At 40.7% G+C, this 16,969-nt stretch overlaps 1 protein-coding gene across 10 annotated transcripts in view; it reads left to right on the top strand.

Annotated features, from left to right (window-relative positions):
* The window catches only part of TSNARE1 (t-SNARE domain containing 1), a 464,710-nt gene that overhangs the window by 238,993 nt on the left and 208,748 nt on the right, over window positions 1–16,969 (top strand). The gene's annotated exons all lie outside the window — the stretch shown is intronic.

Genomic DNA, 16,969 nt, shown 5'->3' with positions numbered 1-16,969 from the left:
AATTATTCATCTTTACCATTAGAGAGAATAATAAATTAAATAACTTCTTCAGGTTTTCAAGAATTATTGCTTTATTAAAGTATTCGGATGTTCTTTACATAGGTTAAAGAAGACTCATACTATTTTTGTTCACTTATTTCCTTAGAGGTGCTATAAATATAATATGGTAAAAGGAACAAAAAGAGATCTGAATGAGTTAAACATCCCACATTTTTCTTTTTATACTTTTCTTTTTGTGTGTTGGGAAACTCTTGTTACTCAGATGTAAGTAATAAATGAATAAAACCTAGAACTTTTTTTTTCTAATTTGTATGCTTTTACAGGCCTGAACTCAAGATGAACCAAAAAAGTGGGCTTGAGAATAAATCAGAATATAATTAAGGACTATTCTTTGTCTTTTAATGGGATTGAGCTAATTTTATCAGAATGGATTTTGGTTGCACTGTAGCAGGAGTTGTGATTGAGTTAGGAGAGGTAAAAGAGGACAAATGCTCCTGCTGTAGACCAGTGCTCTGAGGGTCTGACCTCTGTTTTCACACAGTGATAGCTCCACATGAGTTAATGCTTTAAATAAGAAATTTGATAATTTTACGAGAGTGGATCAAGGTTCGGGTATGTTTAATCTCTGTTATGGTTTGCTGAATAGACATAATTGAGTGTTGTACATTTGTGTGCATTTCTAAGGTGAAATTGTGAAATATCCTCACGTTGAGTATCTTTGAACGTGATTTGTCCTTCCATACTGGGGTAGTTTCTGTGCATCCACTAGGTAAAATCTCCAGGGAACTTTTTTGCAAGAAGATGCACATTTTGGGATGATCCTGCATTGTGATGCTAAAGATGAATGCGTGCAGTGATATTTCTGCAGTGATTTTATGGATACGAAAGATATTATTATGATTGTTTTGTTGAAAATATAGTCACTGCCTTTCTCTTTCCTCCCCAGAAAAACAAACATGAAAATATTTAGAGCTTGCCTGTTACATAATGGAGTACGACGAACTCCAAGCCAGTCTCAGTCACACCATCTTTGTAAAATTAAGAGATGTAGTCGTGTCTCCTTATTTCGATGGACATGCTTTCCAATGGCTCTACTTATCTTTCTGTCTGATTATTAATTATCCTCCAAACAACTTACTGATCTTCTGTAGTTAGTGATGTTCTATATTCTATATAGATACATTATATATATATATTCTATATTCTATATTCTTCTAAGAATGCATGAACTTTGCTTTTACTTGCAGTTTTTCCCTATCTCCATGATAGCTGCATCCATTTTGTTTTGCTCTCTCAGATTCCTGTTCATCCAGTAAGCAGGACTGCATTCCACATACCTTATTTCAAATGCAGTTAAAATATTTCTCCTCAGGAAGAAAGCATGAAATGGGTTTTTTGGACTGCATCATGCCTCTCTTCTGCTGTATTTGAATAAGCAGATGATGCTTTTCAATCATTTTATATGGGTTTTGTTTTTCTGTTTGCCAACTCATATGAACGTTTTTTCCTGAAAGGACTCATCTTGCACATTAAATGTTCCAGGATTTCATCAGAAGTGGTTGGTATACAGAGAAGGGGCTCATTGAGCTCAAAGTCATCCTTACAACTTATTTTTTACCAGTATGTTTTCAAAACCAGTAACTAATCAAGAAGGCTATAAGGAAGTATAAGTCCCTAGCTGTCCAGCCCAACTAATAAACTAAATTTATCACCAAAATGATGTATACCATTTGTTCTCCTGTCCTCTCTGGGGACTCGAATGAAGAACAGAGTAGTGCAAAATGTATTATGTGCAAATTGTTGGATCTTACTGGAATTTATACTTTTATGAGTGCCTACCACCAGAAACGTGTAGGACAAGCAGCACAGTAGAAGTCACAGAACACTACAAGAACATCATGTCTTCTGGGATACTCAGATTAGCATGTAACTTCAGAGAATCTTATGATACTGCTACCAGTGCTGGGCTTTTTCTTAGGGAGACATTGAATTTGTCCTTCTTGGAAGAACAGATATAAAAACCTTTTTTGCGTTACTAAAGGAACAAGGAAACAAGTTCCCTTCCCATCTTGTGCTATTGAAAGGAGATACTAAATTGTGTCCATAGTCATCTTCTTAATGTTCCAATGGCTCTTTCCCACTTGTGCGTTTTTCACATCTCCAGAATCTCTTAGGAGGTTCAGGTTAATGGGACTGTGTTCTCTGTCATGAACATCTCTTGAGGCACTTTTCAGAGTTCACAGTTGGCACGTAGAAAGGTAATAGCCATGTCAGAAGTTCAGCTGGTTGTTCGTTTTATTTAAATGTAACTCTTTTGCTATTGCTTGCAGATTAAAAATAGAGAATTCTGCTAAGGAGATGTCTTGCCAAAACCTTACATTTTGGATAGAGATTTTTATTGCTTGGAAATGTCAAAATCTGGTAGGACACAGCAGCCTTGACACAAGTGTTATCTCTTAAAATATTGCTTTGAACTGTTATATAAAACCTATTTTAACTTGAACTGTATTGGCAGTGAATAATAGATGCCATAACAACCTTATATATAGCACTGTAAAATTTGCCATCAGAAATACATGAGCTGAACAGTAATGTGCATTGTCAGTGCTCAGTGTTGGCACAAGCCCTGCCATAGCAAATATAGACAATTTAGCCCCCCATGCTTTTCACTGGCACCTGGGAGGAGTTAAAACCTGAATGAGGAATGTTGCCTGACGACTGGAAAGACCCACGGAAGAAAGGTGCTAAATGTCATATTGATTCAGAAGAATGTGATTCTGGTGATCTTTCCCATTCAGACATAGCTTCTCTAGAGATGATCAGAGATCGACAGGAGAAGAAACCAAACACTACCAGCACTTCCTTGGAGTAGCCATCAAGTCATTAAACCCCCTTCATAGTGTTTCTTCCTTTCCTATAGCACTCTGAAATCACACTCCTCTGGTTTCTGGACTGCTGATGTGGTCAACCAGACCCTGGAGAGCATCACGCCCACCACTGCCAGTGGATGAAAGATGGTATTATATCACTCTGCTCTGTGCTGGTGCAGCCTCACTTTAAGCACTGCATGCAGTTTGAGGCATTGAAATGTAAGAAGGACATAAAGTTATTAGAGTATCCAAAGGAGGGCTAGAAAGATGGTGAAGGGGCTGGAGGTCAAGACATGTGAGGAGGCATTAATTTGGCTGATAGAAGATCGTGCACAGTTTTCTCCAGCTATATATGGTCATCAGTGCATGAGAGTCGATGCTCTCTGGTGCTTTGCTAAACTGTGGGAAGTGAGTATAGGTGGAGAACACCTCCTCACAGTTTATAACCATCATTCTCATCCTGGAGAAAGCAAAAGAAAACAACAGAAGTTCATTTTAGCTGGTATTTCTGTTGGCAAAGATGAGTCGAATAAACTGTGGCAATAGGTGTGGGATGCTTTTATTTTTAGGAAACCCTCTTTCCCCTGGATTGGCTTTGAGAAATGTTAATGTTCATTTCCTATCTGTTTTGAAGAGAAATGATAGATGCCAGCATCCAACCCTGTCAGTCAAGCTTTTGGAACCAGACAGAAGATAAAATAAAAATTAAAAAAAAACAAAAACAACTCCACAGAGTCTGTCAGCATGTGTTTGTGTGTTTGTTCATGTAAACATGTTCACTCATTACTACATATAATTTCTTGCTGAGGGGTATTTTCAATAAAATCTCTTACTGATACTAGCAGTTTAGAAGGTTTAATGCAAGCCATTTTCTATCTTTCATCAGCATCGATAATCCAGGGGGTTGATTTATGAAGGCTCTGATTGTCTCTTCACCCAGACCTTTCAACTCAAAAAGTAATGTATAAATAGCATGATATCATGGCAAGCACCGTACATGAAAGATCTGCTGCCATGCGAGTGTCAAACTCTTCAAACTCTCTCCTTTCGGAACAGCGCCGTGGAGCCTAATTATCATGACCATGGGAGCTGCCTGTGGGGTTGATATGGCCATCACTGTGATATTGAGTTGTTCCCTAAAGAATCCGCTCATGTATTTTGGCCAGTCTAATTTAAAATGACCTGAGCTGTAGGACTGCCACCATTTATTTTGGGAGACTATTTCACAGTCCAGCAGACTTCAGCGTTGATGAAATGCTTCCTTCTGTTCTTGCTGAAGTTCCCTTACTCATTCTCAGCTCTTAACACCTAGTAAAACTCTATTGGACCCTGCAAATAATTCTTCTTCCCCTTTGGTGTTTAAACTTCTCGAGTGCTAACAGTTATCTGACACTTCACAAGATACTCTCCTTTGTTTTTCAGTCACTTTGATGCTCTTTTCTCAATTCTTTCCCATTTGTTAATTCCTTCTTACTACAGCAGCAGATTGTACGTAGGGTCTTGGTACTCTACCAAAGCTGAACAAACGAAATGTATTAAACATCTGTGGAGCCAATCTGAAGTTTACAAGCTCTGATGGAAAGATTTCTAGATTATTTCTACACTAGTAAATTAAGCAGTATCAAGGAACACCCACAGATGCCCAGCTCTTGAGACATCAAGGTCAGGCTGGATGGGGCTCTGAGCAACCTGACTGAGCTGTAGGTGTCCCTGTTCATTGCAGGGGAGTTGGACAAGATGGCATTTAAGGGTTCCTTTTCAACTCAAATGATTTTATAATTGTGTGATGATCCTATGATATTAGAACTGACTCATTAAACTCCCAAGTCTTTACAGAATATCTGAGCAAGCTTTTTGACAGCGCATACCCAAATATTGGCACAGTTTGAGAGTTAATATGTTAATATTTGATGCATTCATTCTGCTCGGAGGCTAGGATTACTCAGTAATGTGGATGCAGAGAAACACATGCCTGCAGTTTCATTGTCTGAGAAGGGGCAGCTTCCTGTCTTTGTACAGCTGCAGCCCTATTGATTTGATGATTTGATCACAACAGTTTTCTTTAGTCTTCACTGACATTTAGGAAAGGAGAGAAATAAGAAGAATTAAGGGTCAGTTCTGTGGGGAGCTGCAAGCCTGAGGGCAAACTAAGGGATATGTGGAAATAACAGCTGGGCTTTTTCAAAAATGTGAAGAAGCTTTAGCAAGTATTGTGAACAAAAAACATCCTAACCCAGACTGATGCAGAAAGCACGTTCTTCGCTTGCTGATTTCCTTGTTTTACCCATCTGTGCTCTTGTGGCATCCATATTTATGCATAGATCTGAGACTAAATTATTGCCTTTGCATCAAAATGCTTCATAGACAATCTTCACACCCTGTGTATTTTGACCCTTGCCTCCTAACCACCGCAGTCATGCCAGTTAGAAATAAAAGACTGTATTAACTGGAGTTTCAGTGGCTCCATCCTGAATGAACCAGTGCTATTTGGGTATTTTGTTTCAGTTTGATTTACTCCACTCTCTCAAACCTCCACACTGAATGTGTGCTCGTTCACTTATGGTATGGAGCAAGTTAACTTAGAATGTGTCTATTCAGACATTTTAGTTTGGTTGGGAAATGAAATGTTTGGTGGGAATCTCACAGTTGTCCTCAGTCTTGTGTTTTAGTTCATATCACAGGGCACTCATAGCTCACAAACTAAGTTTCTCTTGGATGAAACTCCTTAAAAGTTTGTACTCCAAGGTTCCATTTTAGGGACCCTGACCAATAGTTGGCATTCAGTTCATAGGAACAGGCTGGAGCTATTCTGAATCAAAACTGTATGGATATAATACTGGGTCCTTAGTAACAGCTGCTCTACTGTCTGTATCTTCTCTTTCTTCATTATTTGCCAGTGCAAACACATTCTTCCATAGTTGACCACTGGAAGAAAATCCTCTTCTTAGACTTCTCCAAAAAGTCAGTAGGATTACATACTATCTTATGTTTGTTGGTTGAATTTTGGGGTATTTTTTGTTTCTTTGTTGGTTTTTACAACTAGAACAGTTGCCAATGCTATGTAAAAACACCGTCTAGTTTTTAGTCACGGCCTAGAGCCCAAAACATCACCGTGCTACAGGAGCTTCACTGTCATGTCACAAGAAGTTTGTTCCAACAAGTTCTGACACAGATCTCTCACAATACTGATCACCTTACACAAAGGAAAAACACAAAGAGTATGTTTCAGAGCTGAAGGGGCATCACATGAAATCCAGAGGAGATCCAAGCAAAGTGCTGTGCAGTTTCCATGTAGCTAGTCAAGTCTTCTAACCTTGCAGTGTTCAACCAGTCTATATCAAATGTGTGAGCAGTCTGGGTCTGGTCTGGCTTGGAAAGAACCTCTGGAATCATATAATCCAGCCCTCCAGCTTTTTCCTCTCCTCTTGGAGATGATTAAAACTTGCGTATAGTTTTGCAATCAGTATTTCTTCAGGGATATATGTATGACCTAGAGCCTGTCTTTATAAGACAGAAGGGAGTTAGTAATACATAGCATTTATTTATAGCCCTGGATATTCCTTGTGTCTCAGGGGTAACATCATGATGATACTGTGTGTGATGAAGCACTTCCAGCTAAATTGGAGAGTTTTCTACTCTGTACTACAGATAATTTTCTTTCTCTTTGATTCCCAAAGACTTACCCAAAGACAGCATCAGAGAGAATCTCAACCTATCTCCTGCTCATTTTGCACTCTTCCTTTCACTGAGTTTGCATAAAGGACCCATCAATGAAAGCTCTGAATCAGCAGATCACTTAAGTATATGTTAAGAGCTTTGCTGAATAGTGATGGACGTTAACACTGACTGCAAGTAAAGCATTTTCTCTGCAGAAGGAGAAAATAGTGCTAACACACACATTATTTGCTAATAATCTGAATTTTTTGGCAGACACATCTGCATATGTGTCCACAGAAGATGGACTGAGTTAAAGGTTCATGTTTTGGCTGTCAATGTAGAGAGCTGGAGAAAGATTTCTAATGCTTCTAGTCAAAGAGAACATAGCTTCTGCAGATTCTCTCACTGAAGTGTTAATATTTCCTTTGTTAAAAAGATGTGTTACTTTCTACCTGCATTTAATGCACTTTTGACTACTGTTTTGTTGCCAGATGATGGCTGTCTCAATAAAGATAATATCTTGCTTCTATTTCTGTTAGCACAGACAGTGCAAACATTGTGTATCTCACCAATATAACTATTTTTGTGAAGATGTGATTTACTGACCCAAAGGGGAATTACCACTCTCACCTATTAGGTTAGAGCAGTCTGCTCTCTGGTCCTAATTAATAACAATGCAGATCAATAGTCTTACAAAAAAATCAAGATCCCCTAGCAGGACCCTCAAGAGCATTACTGCAAGTTTGATTTCGTGCCCTCCTAGATTAAGTGTCGTGCTTTCTTTTTGATTTGTTTTAGGTCAGGAAATCAGGTTTCTTTTGCTGCAGCAGCAGCACATTGCTTCAGATCACCTAATGGTGCGGTAAGAAGGATTTTTCCTCATTTCATGGTAGTAGCTGCAGGGCTTTACTAATATCCGTGAGACTTTAAGTTAGAAAGGGGAAAAAACGCCTTATGGAAGAGAATGATGATGTACAATTGTTAACGTACTGTTGCCTGCTCTATTCAAACTGGTGAAGATACTGGTTTTTTTTCCTGAATGGAAAAAGCTCAGATGACAAAAGCCCTGATGAGTCTTAGCCAGTCGCCACTGGTTGGAGAGGGAATCAACTCTATCCTTGCATAGTGGGAGAGACAAGGACGAACAGAGTGTAAAAGCAAGACCCTACAGATATTGCATTGGAAAGGGATCACTGAGAAGGTGTTTGAAATTTTACAAAAAAACTGATTCATTTCTCCAAAAAGGAGCCAAAAGTTTCCTGATATTGCCTTGACAGTAATACACTCACATTCACACTGGAGTTATAGTAAACATCACAGACAATGTTAGCAATATTGAGCAAATGTCAGCTTTTAGAGACTGGTACCAAAGACTTTTTATGTCCTTTGCACTATGCAGGCTTAACTTCTTCAGGTATTCTTTAATAATTTTAGTTGTTATTTTATGAAAGAAGATTTTAGAGCTTTTTTCCAGCAAGTCGTTCCCTCATCTGTACTGGTACATCCTGTTATTCTTTTCCAGTTGCAGGACCCTACTTACTCTTATCCAGGTCTTGTTGAATGGTAGCACAGCCATCTGGTGTCTCACTCACTCTGCGTAGCTTCATATCATCACTCTAATTTTCCCCATCAAATGGGTGGGTGGAAGTCTGCAAAATCTTGAAGTACTTGAAGGGAACACGTAAACAGGAGGGGGAATGGCTATTTACAAGGGTGGATAGTGATAGGACAAGAGGGAATGATTTTAAACTGAGACTGAGAGATTTAGGTTAGATATTAGGAGGAAGTTTTCCACTCAGAGAGTAGTGACACACTACTAGTACTGACAACCTACTACAGGTTGCCCAAGGAGGTTGTGGATGCACCATCTCTGGAGGCATTCAAGGCCAGGCTGGATGGGGCTCTGGGCAGCCTGGTCTGGTGGTTCGTGACCCTGCACAAAGGAGGGAGATTGGAACTACATGATGGTTGTGGTCCTTTTCAACCCAGGCCATTCTATGATCCTATGAAAGTCTGGTGTGTGGGACAGTGTCTGCACCTAGGTCTGCAGATTCTTGGAAGGGGAGCCTCTGGGATAACCCTGTGTCTTGTGGCTTCCCCTCCCATCAGTGGGGTTGCTCTATGGACAATGTGTTCACATGCTCTGACTGGTCCTAGGTAAATGAATCAGTATTTAATGGAATGCTAACTTGGTTATTATTACTTGGTGATTATTGAATAATAGAATCATAGAATGGCTTTAGTTGGAAGTGACCCCAAGGATCATCAGGTTCCAACCCCGCTGCCACAGGCAGGGCTAGCAACATTCAGGTCTGGTACAAGCCCAGCTCCCTCAGCCTGTCTTTGCAGGGGAGGTGCTCCCACCCTCTGATCATCTTCATGGCCCTCCTTTGGACCCTCTCTAACACTCCACATCCTTCCTTTACTGAGAGCCCCAGACCAGTACTCCAGTCCTGACAGCCACAAGAACTTTTATACTGAACTTGCTGGATTAGTCCAGATGAATACATCCTTTTTGATCACTTCTTTGTGAGTCCTATTCCTTTTCGAGGAATAGATCTCAACAGAGTTTTCTGGAATCATTACTTTCCTAAGATGTTTATTAATTCATTACTGAAAAAAGAAGCAAAGAATGAACAGTGTAAAAGTATTCCAGGAAGACGAAATATGTCAGCATCTCACCAAAAAAGTGTTTCTAGTGCTTGGCAAGTTGTTGCTAGTCTCATAAAACTTGTAAAAGCACATTGCTTATTCTTAAATGTAAAATCTCAAATGCCAAAATGCAGTAATAGCTTTTAAATATTCATAGCGTCATAGACCTTCACCACCTCCCTGGGCAGCCCATTCCAGCTCCTGACCACTGTTTTGGAGAAGTTTTTCCTAATATCCAACCTGAATCTCCCTGGCACATCTTGAGGCCATTATGAATAAAATGTTGAATTGAATTCTGATTGAAGGGTGAGGAATTGCTGTTGAAGGATGGGAGACCCAGCAGGGCTTTGGGTCAAAGATCAGTCCACATCCAGCCTGCTTTAACATCCCTTGTCTGAAATTCTTTTACTGAGCTGTCTGGGACTTACAGGATCTTTCTGAGTCACTGTAAGCATTCTCTTCAATGTTCAAAGCTTCCTTCTTTCCATGTACCTGCTGCAAGCAGTGCTGCTACAGCAGTAATCATCTGCTTACCTTTAACTCTGCCTTTTTTTTGCTAGTGATTTTTGGAGCAGAAGTCACCAAGTTCTGTCTTTCCTTGTCAGTTCCCACCCACGTAGTACACGAGGGATCAAAGCTGCTTCAGATGTATCACCCTGTTCCTCTTCCCATCTCACAGCTGGGAAAACGGAGACCTTATGGATTCTTTCGGGCTGGTGGAGCTCCATAGAAATGTAAATGCCTTGCCTAAGACCAGGAAAAGAGTTTCATTGCCAGGATTAAAACTCTGCCCATTCTTCACTTCTGCTCTGAATTCCCTTCTGAGCATGCTGGGATGTGAGATCCAAATACAAGATCTGGCATTACCTAGCTTTTAATTTTTCTACCCTTATTTGAATTGCTAGGCAGATGGAACGTGCTCTTGTTCACAAAATACACTGTCATCTATCCAGCTTGGATGAAGATCAAGGAAAATGCTAATCATCATTTGTAACTGAAGGCAGAACTCCCCTACAGGGGGAGCTTGCTGTGCTCTGAAGTTTCGCCCGTGATATCAAGACTTTATCAAGAGAAGCTAAATAGCAAGCCATCTCTCTGAGGGCATGGAGCAGATTGCACTGTCAAAGAGAGAGATAACTTCTTGCCCTCTGAAAAATCTTGAGATATGAAGATGAGGCTACAGGAGGGAGGAAAGAGTTGCTAAGATACTTGTACACATAAAGCACACCTGGGGTCAGCTATGGTGGACAAAGCAATAAGCTATTATAAAAAAAAAGAGTAATCTGAGTGCCATGGGGTTGACAGACAGATGTCTGTAGGGGAGAACAGGTACAGTGCCTCAGAGCTGAGACTTCAATTAGCATATGCTGATTTTACAAATGATAGCTTGCTGCTGGATGCATTCACCAGAGGGATTTGTGTTCATAGCCATCATATGTACAACAGCATTTTGCTCATGTACAGAGGCACTTTGCTCATGCCAAACTTCTCAGCAGCCACCTTTCTCCCCATCCTAAATAGCTGACAGCGATGAGAAAGAATAGCTTTAAATCTCAAATGGTGCATAGAGCCCTCGTACTCTGTGAAGAAGATTGCTGTATCCTCATGTAAGAAAAACTCAATGTGCGAGAGGAAAGCAGGCTATTGTCATCTTTTTGCCTGGCTGGTTCTAAGGATTGGCTATAAATTAATGGGTTTGGAGAAATGATGACACTTCTGCATCTTCTGTGCTGCCCAGGTTTTTGGTGAAGCAGCATGCCACTGGAAAGCTTCAATCTATCAGCCATGAAATTAATTTGGTGGCTTGGTCTCGGATAAAAGCTGTACGCTAAAATGCAGCCACAGAGGATTGCACAAAGCAGCTTGCACTTCCCCCATCACCCCAAACACACAGCAACTACTGCATTAACATCACTCCCTGCATTTGGCTTTATCCTTTTATATTGCCCTAAAGATGAACTCTTTGGAGACCTCCTTTGTCATGAGAGGAATTTCTCTCCTTCCTTTTTGTTCCTTGTTAACTGCAGATGAACAATAAAAATGTGGGGAAAAAGAATGAAGAGTAACCACAGTGAATCATAGAATGGTAGGATTGTTTGAGTTGGAAGGGATCTTTAAAGGTAATCTACTCAAACTCTCCTACAGTGAATAGAGACACTACAGCTAGATCAGGTTGTTTAGAGCCCACTCCAAACTGACCTTGAATGTCTCTAAGGACTGACCATGACTTCTTTGTCTCCTCAGTTTAAACTTGCTTGTGAATATGAACCTGAGTTTGGATGCTGGGAATTTTGCAGTTAAGTCTCCCCACTCTGGATAGAAATAGATGGAAATCCTGCACCTCTTTTTGTTGTCGTGGATTGCTTGAGAGGGAATCGCCTCCTACCACGTTCAGATGGGTTTAAGCCATGTTCCTTCAATTGTTTTCTTCCTTGTTCTTTCTGATTTATATTGCTGTGAAAGGTTAAGGAAGGTGACTTCAGGTATTGCCATTAGAAAGTCAAATTGCAAAAATAAAATATTAAAACTAAATGCCACAGCGGAATTGCTGAGCCAGGGAATAAAGAGCTTTAGATGCAAACAGGGATCTAGCCATGCATTTCTCTCCCAGTCACCTATCTCCCCATCTAAGGATTAAGGACTCTGAATCTTTTAGTTTTGTATCTTCCAGTTCAACTCCAAATACTGCTGAATATCTCATTATTTTTTTTACTTCTCACATGTTAAAAATTATAGGGCTCTCTTTTATGTGAACCGCAGTAGAAAGTTTATCTCCACTTTTGAGATATCTCTGTAAAGAAGACAGGGAGGGTCCAGCATAAATCAGTGGATTATGAATACAGCTCATGTTACCCCAAACACAACTTAGGAAATTGTCGAGTTAAGTAATTTGCTTATAGGGCAGATTCCCTGCTGTTGCAAATTGTTGTAGCTAACTGACTTCAGTGTTGATTCCTATCAGCTGCACATAAACTGATTTCTCATTTTGAACGACTTTCAGACACCACTAAAAATACCTATGAACAGCGTTCCTTAGTTGTGCAGCTTTCCTCTCCCTTGGGTGTTTTGTAGAAGCACAAGGTATTTAGCTACCATACTCCAAATGTCAGCATGGAGCATCTTTCCACATTTTTTCCTCTTGTCCACCCTTGGAAGAAACCACGTTGTTCCTCTCTGTCAGAAAACAGTCATCCAAGCCTGGTGTTGAGAGCACAGATAATCCAATGAAGGGAAAAGCAGTCAGGTGGAGAAGAGACTTCGTGGAAGCATGATCCTTGTTGCAGGCAGCTGAGAAGCAGAAGGATTTGGGGCCTGGAAACTCTACAGCACAGACGTGGTCTAGACCAGACTAGGGCTCAAGAATGATGTTCACCAGTGTCATCATCACCTCCTTGTAGGAGACAGCTGCGTATCATTGACAGTTCTGGTATCCAGTGGAGGTATTCAAGGTTGAATGGGGCCATAAGCAACATGATTCAGTGCCTGATTTAATGGTTGGCAGCCCTGCCCTTAACACACAGGTTGGAACTAGATGATCTTTGAGGCCCCTTACAACCTAAGCTATTCTGTGATTCTGTGATTATTTCTGGAAGTGGTCCTGGGCAGCTTGCTGTAGGTGTCCCTACTTATGCTGAAGGGTTGGTTGGACTGTCTGACATACAGGAGTACCTTCCAATCTCAATCATTCTGTGATTCCCACACAGTGTAGAGTCTTGGCATCCATCCTCTTCTGTCCGGGCTTCTTTTCTCCATCCCTCCATTTCCCCTGAAACAGTGGCATAATTCTGCAGCACTGTGTGTGAGTGTAGTGAGGTTATGGTTAAACGCTATCATATTAATACCTCTTGCTAATCTTTTTCTCTCGATTCCTGTGGAGTTCAAGCATCTATTGTTACGTTCCATCAAAAAAACTGTCACAAAGGTTTTGCAAGAGCTGCAAGAAGCCAAGGCTTTGTTTCACAGGTGGGTTTTCTCTGTGGGCGTTAGCATGGCACTGTGTTGCAGCAGGGGATGGCTGAGCAGATGGCTTTGTGCTGCAGGCTTTCTGATGCTTGGTGACCTTCAAACAAGTTGAGGCAGGACCCTGTCCTCAGAGATCTGGGGACAGGAGTGCCACTGAAGTGCTACCTGCTTCTTCCACAGAGTTCCCATCTGAAAAACGAAGACACTGGCACTTGCTGACTGCATTTCATTAGTGCAGTGATAAATTAATCCTTTTGTCTAAGTGATGCTGGAGCTGGTAAGTGGTGCCAGCCTGGCAACCTTGTGTTATTTATTGCCTGGCTCATTGTGCTTCCTAATATCTTGTTTGCTATTTTGGAAGGCATCAATGCATTAAGCAGTGGTTTTCCCCGGGCTGCTCGAGTCTGTCTGCTGAGCTCATGTGCCAAATATAGGGCCATGTGAGCTGTACAAGCCACTTTAATTTTTCCCTCTCACACTTGCATTCATCAGTGTTGAACATCATTCACTGTCATATTATGGAAAGTGCTTGGGTCTTTCTGATGTTCGGAACAGCCCTTTTCTGTCTTGGCAAGCATGGCTACAAAAGGACAGGCTGTTTCTGCCCTGAGCATTGCCCTCACTGGCTGACTTCTACTTCTTCGGCATCCCCCACTGCCAATACAAGCTGGAAGATGTAAGGGCAGAGCACAAACCTGCCGAAAAGGACTTGGGGTTACTGGTGGACATGAGCCAGCAGTGTGCCCTCACAGCCCAGAAAGCCAAACATATCCTGTGCATCAAAAGAAGCACGGCCAGCAGCTTGAGGGAGGTAATCCTGCCCCTCTACTCTGTGCTGATGTGACCTCACTTGCAGTACTGCATCCAGACTGGAGTCTTCAGTACTGAAGAGACATGGACCTGTTGGAGTGCATGCAGACGTGGGCCACAAAAATGATCCAAAGGGTGAAACACCTCTCTTGCGAGAATAGGCTGAAAGAGCTGGGCAGCCTGAAGAAGATAAGGCTCCAAGGTGTCCTAAGTGCAGACTTTCAGTATCTAAAGGGATGCTATGATAAAGAGGGGTCAGACTCTTTATCAGGGTCTGGTGCAGTAGGAACACCTATTTACCCTCCAGTTCAGGCTGTTACAGCAGTCCTGAGTTTATTTATAGCCCTGTCTCAGGTTCCTGCTGCACGGGGTCTGACCATGATTGCAGTCATAAACAGTCTTTGACACATGAATACAGCTTTCATGTTAACATGAACGCAGGACCATCATGATGTCAGATTGAGATTTTTTCATCTTGCTCTTGTTGTTTTGTTGGTTTTTTTCCCCTCACCACTGATTCTGCTTCCTGGAGCACTAATAAATATGTTTAACAACATGGCATCCAGCACAGTGCCTAGAGGCAGCTGACTGTTAACCTTTTGCTATGATGGAAACTGACCTACTTCTAGGGGGTTTTTTGGTGGTTTTGTTTTGTTTTGTTTTTTTCTTTCTCTTTCTCCTTCTTTGCTTTTGCACTGACATTGTTTTGTACCTCACTCCAGGGTAGTTACCTTCTGTGGTCACGTCAGGAGTGACAATCTCACAGGCCTTTACAATCTGAAAAAGAATCAAGTGTTTTACACTTTCTTTTTCATTTCCACTGAGCCATTGACTTGTTTAAAGGATTACAGGGATAAGTGAACTGTGATTTTACTTACAAGGCCCAGGCTATCACAGCCTCGCTTGTGTTTTGTTGTTTTGTCCTGTTTTAGCCATTTTACCATGAAGTGTAAAGTTTTATTACTCTATTCATCATTCAAGCAGGCAAGACTTTTTGTAAAGCTCAGTTATTTGTAACCTTCAATCTGCAGTAGGGATTGTTGGTAAATAAAGATTAGATGTTAGTGTTTGCAAGTCAGATGTTGGATACTACTGTTTATTAGGACTTCTTACTGACTGAGACACAATACCCTTTCCCTAGCTCTACACTTTCAGTATGTAGATTCCCACACATGACTTAAAAATCTCATAATAAAAGTGTCTGAGAAGACACTTTTAGGACATATTTCATCTGATTTGATATTAGACATCTGCTGGACCATGAATGCATCTGTGGTGTGGCCTGTTTCTTTTCATTTACTGAAGTGCTTGTTGTCTCACTAGTTCTGACACCTATCCATAATCACCAATATCTCTGGTTTTCTTTAGGTAAGTACTTTGGCACTTGATGTTGTATCTTGTTTGCTTTTCATTGGCCCAACTTAATCTTTTCTGCTTTCTTGTAAGCATAGTTGTTTATTAACAGCAGTGTTTTATTTACCCTATTTGTAGTTAGAGAAAAGATGCACAGTATTGTCTTGATAATTGTGGACTGATGACTGAATGAGTAAATGCACTTATAAACTGTCAGTCTGTGATAATGAAATTAAAGAAAAACAATGTCCTCATTTTGATGCTTAGGTTTAATTGAACAAATGAGAAGCTTTCTATTTAGTCATGCCAGGGTTACCTAAGTAATAGCCTGGCAGGCTGCCCTTTCACCAACGTGACAGTACATTCCACCTATAAAATAGGGAAAAAAATCAATTCTAATGAAAAAAAATAATAATTGAATCTAATGTTAATTGCAGATCAGTTCAGGAGAAGGAATTTATTTTGTGTTTTAAGAAAGCTAAGTGAAAATGTGAGCAAGAGAAAGGCTGGCTCATTTCAGGATGAAATTCATATCTTGGACCTTGCTAATGAATGGTGTAATAATATGCCTGAGACATGACCTTACAGGCTAACAATAGTATTCTGAATTGAGGTAGGATTTCTAGAGCTGACAAAACGTTTTTTCTAATTGAGACATGCAAAAATCTTGCAACCTTAAGGATTTTCAGAGTTCACTTCTACAAAAAGATCAACCTGTCCACTCCTAAAAATCTATGTTTATTCCAAGCTCCTCAAAGGATTGACTTAATCTCTAAGTGTAACAAAAGTTCTCAGCAGAGACGCTGTCTTGAAACTCAGAAGTCTCTTTGCTGGGCTGTTGAGCAAACCAGGAGTTGCCATTGGGGTGCGTGCAAAACTCAGCCTGAGACAAGCATCACAACAAAATAATACTTAGTCCCAATGAAGGGTTTAATCCCAGTGTTTCTTTGATGCTGTATACCTCTTTCCCTCTTCTTGGAAGAATGCAAAATGTTGTTTGATGTGCAGCAGTGCACATGTGCAGCAGTGAAAAAATCTCTTTCTTAAGATCAGATTTTGATTCTTTTAGTGAACTGAGATAATTCAATTCTTCATTCATCACATTTATGATCTTTCTTGGGTGTAGATGTGGATGTTGATGCAAGGAGAGAACTACTGCGAGACCAGCTAATGTGTATGTATTTCTCCGGTAAAATTTCTGTTCTCCTGCAGTTTGAGCCTAAATCTAGCCTACTCTACTTGGACTGAGGTAATTCTGGAAGGAGGGAGGATCACAGCAAGCAAGAATGCAAAGTCCCTTCCCTAGGAGCTGAACAATCCAATTTCTGCAAGAAGGGGAGCAGGGAAATTTAAAGCCAGTAGCATTAATGGAGAATTTATCAGGAGAAAGTGAAAAGGCTAATAGCCAACTGAAATGCAGCCACACTACCCTGAAGTTTAACTTTTCTTTGGTAACACAGCTTCACTTTACGTGCTTATAATATCTGTGTTTTAAAGGGAAGAGGAAATCGTAGTCACTCACCAAATTCCTCCTCCTGCCCTCAAGTCCATAAAGCTTGGAAATAAAGGGAAAGGTGGGGGGCAAAAGAATAAAAGGAAAAAGAACAGAATTAAAATCGGAATGAAGGCCTTCAACTGGCAGCTGTCATCAGCCCTTAGGACAA

The sequence above is a fragment of the Tympanuchus pallidicinctus genome, unplaced genomic scaffold, assembly GCF_026119805.1.
Source record: "Tympanuchus pallidicinctus isolate F22 unplaced genomic scaffold, pur_lepc_1.0 scaffold5, whole genome shotgun sequence".
Lineage (NCBI taxonomy): Eukaryota > Metazoa > Chordata > Aves > Galliformes > Phasianidae > Tympanuchus > Tympanuchus pallidicinctus.
This window is presented reverse-complemented; position numbering and strand designations above follow the sequence as displayed.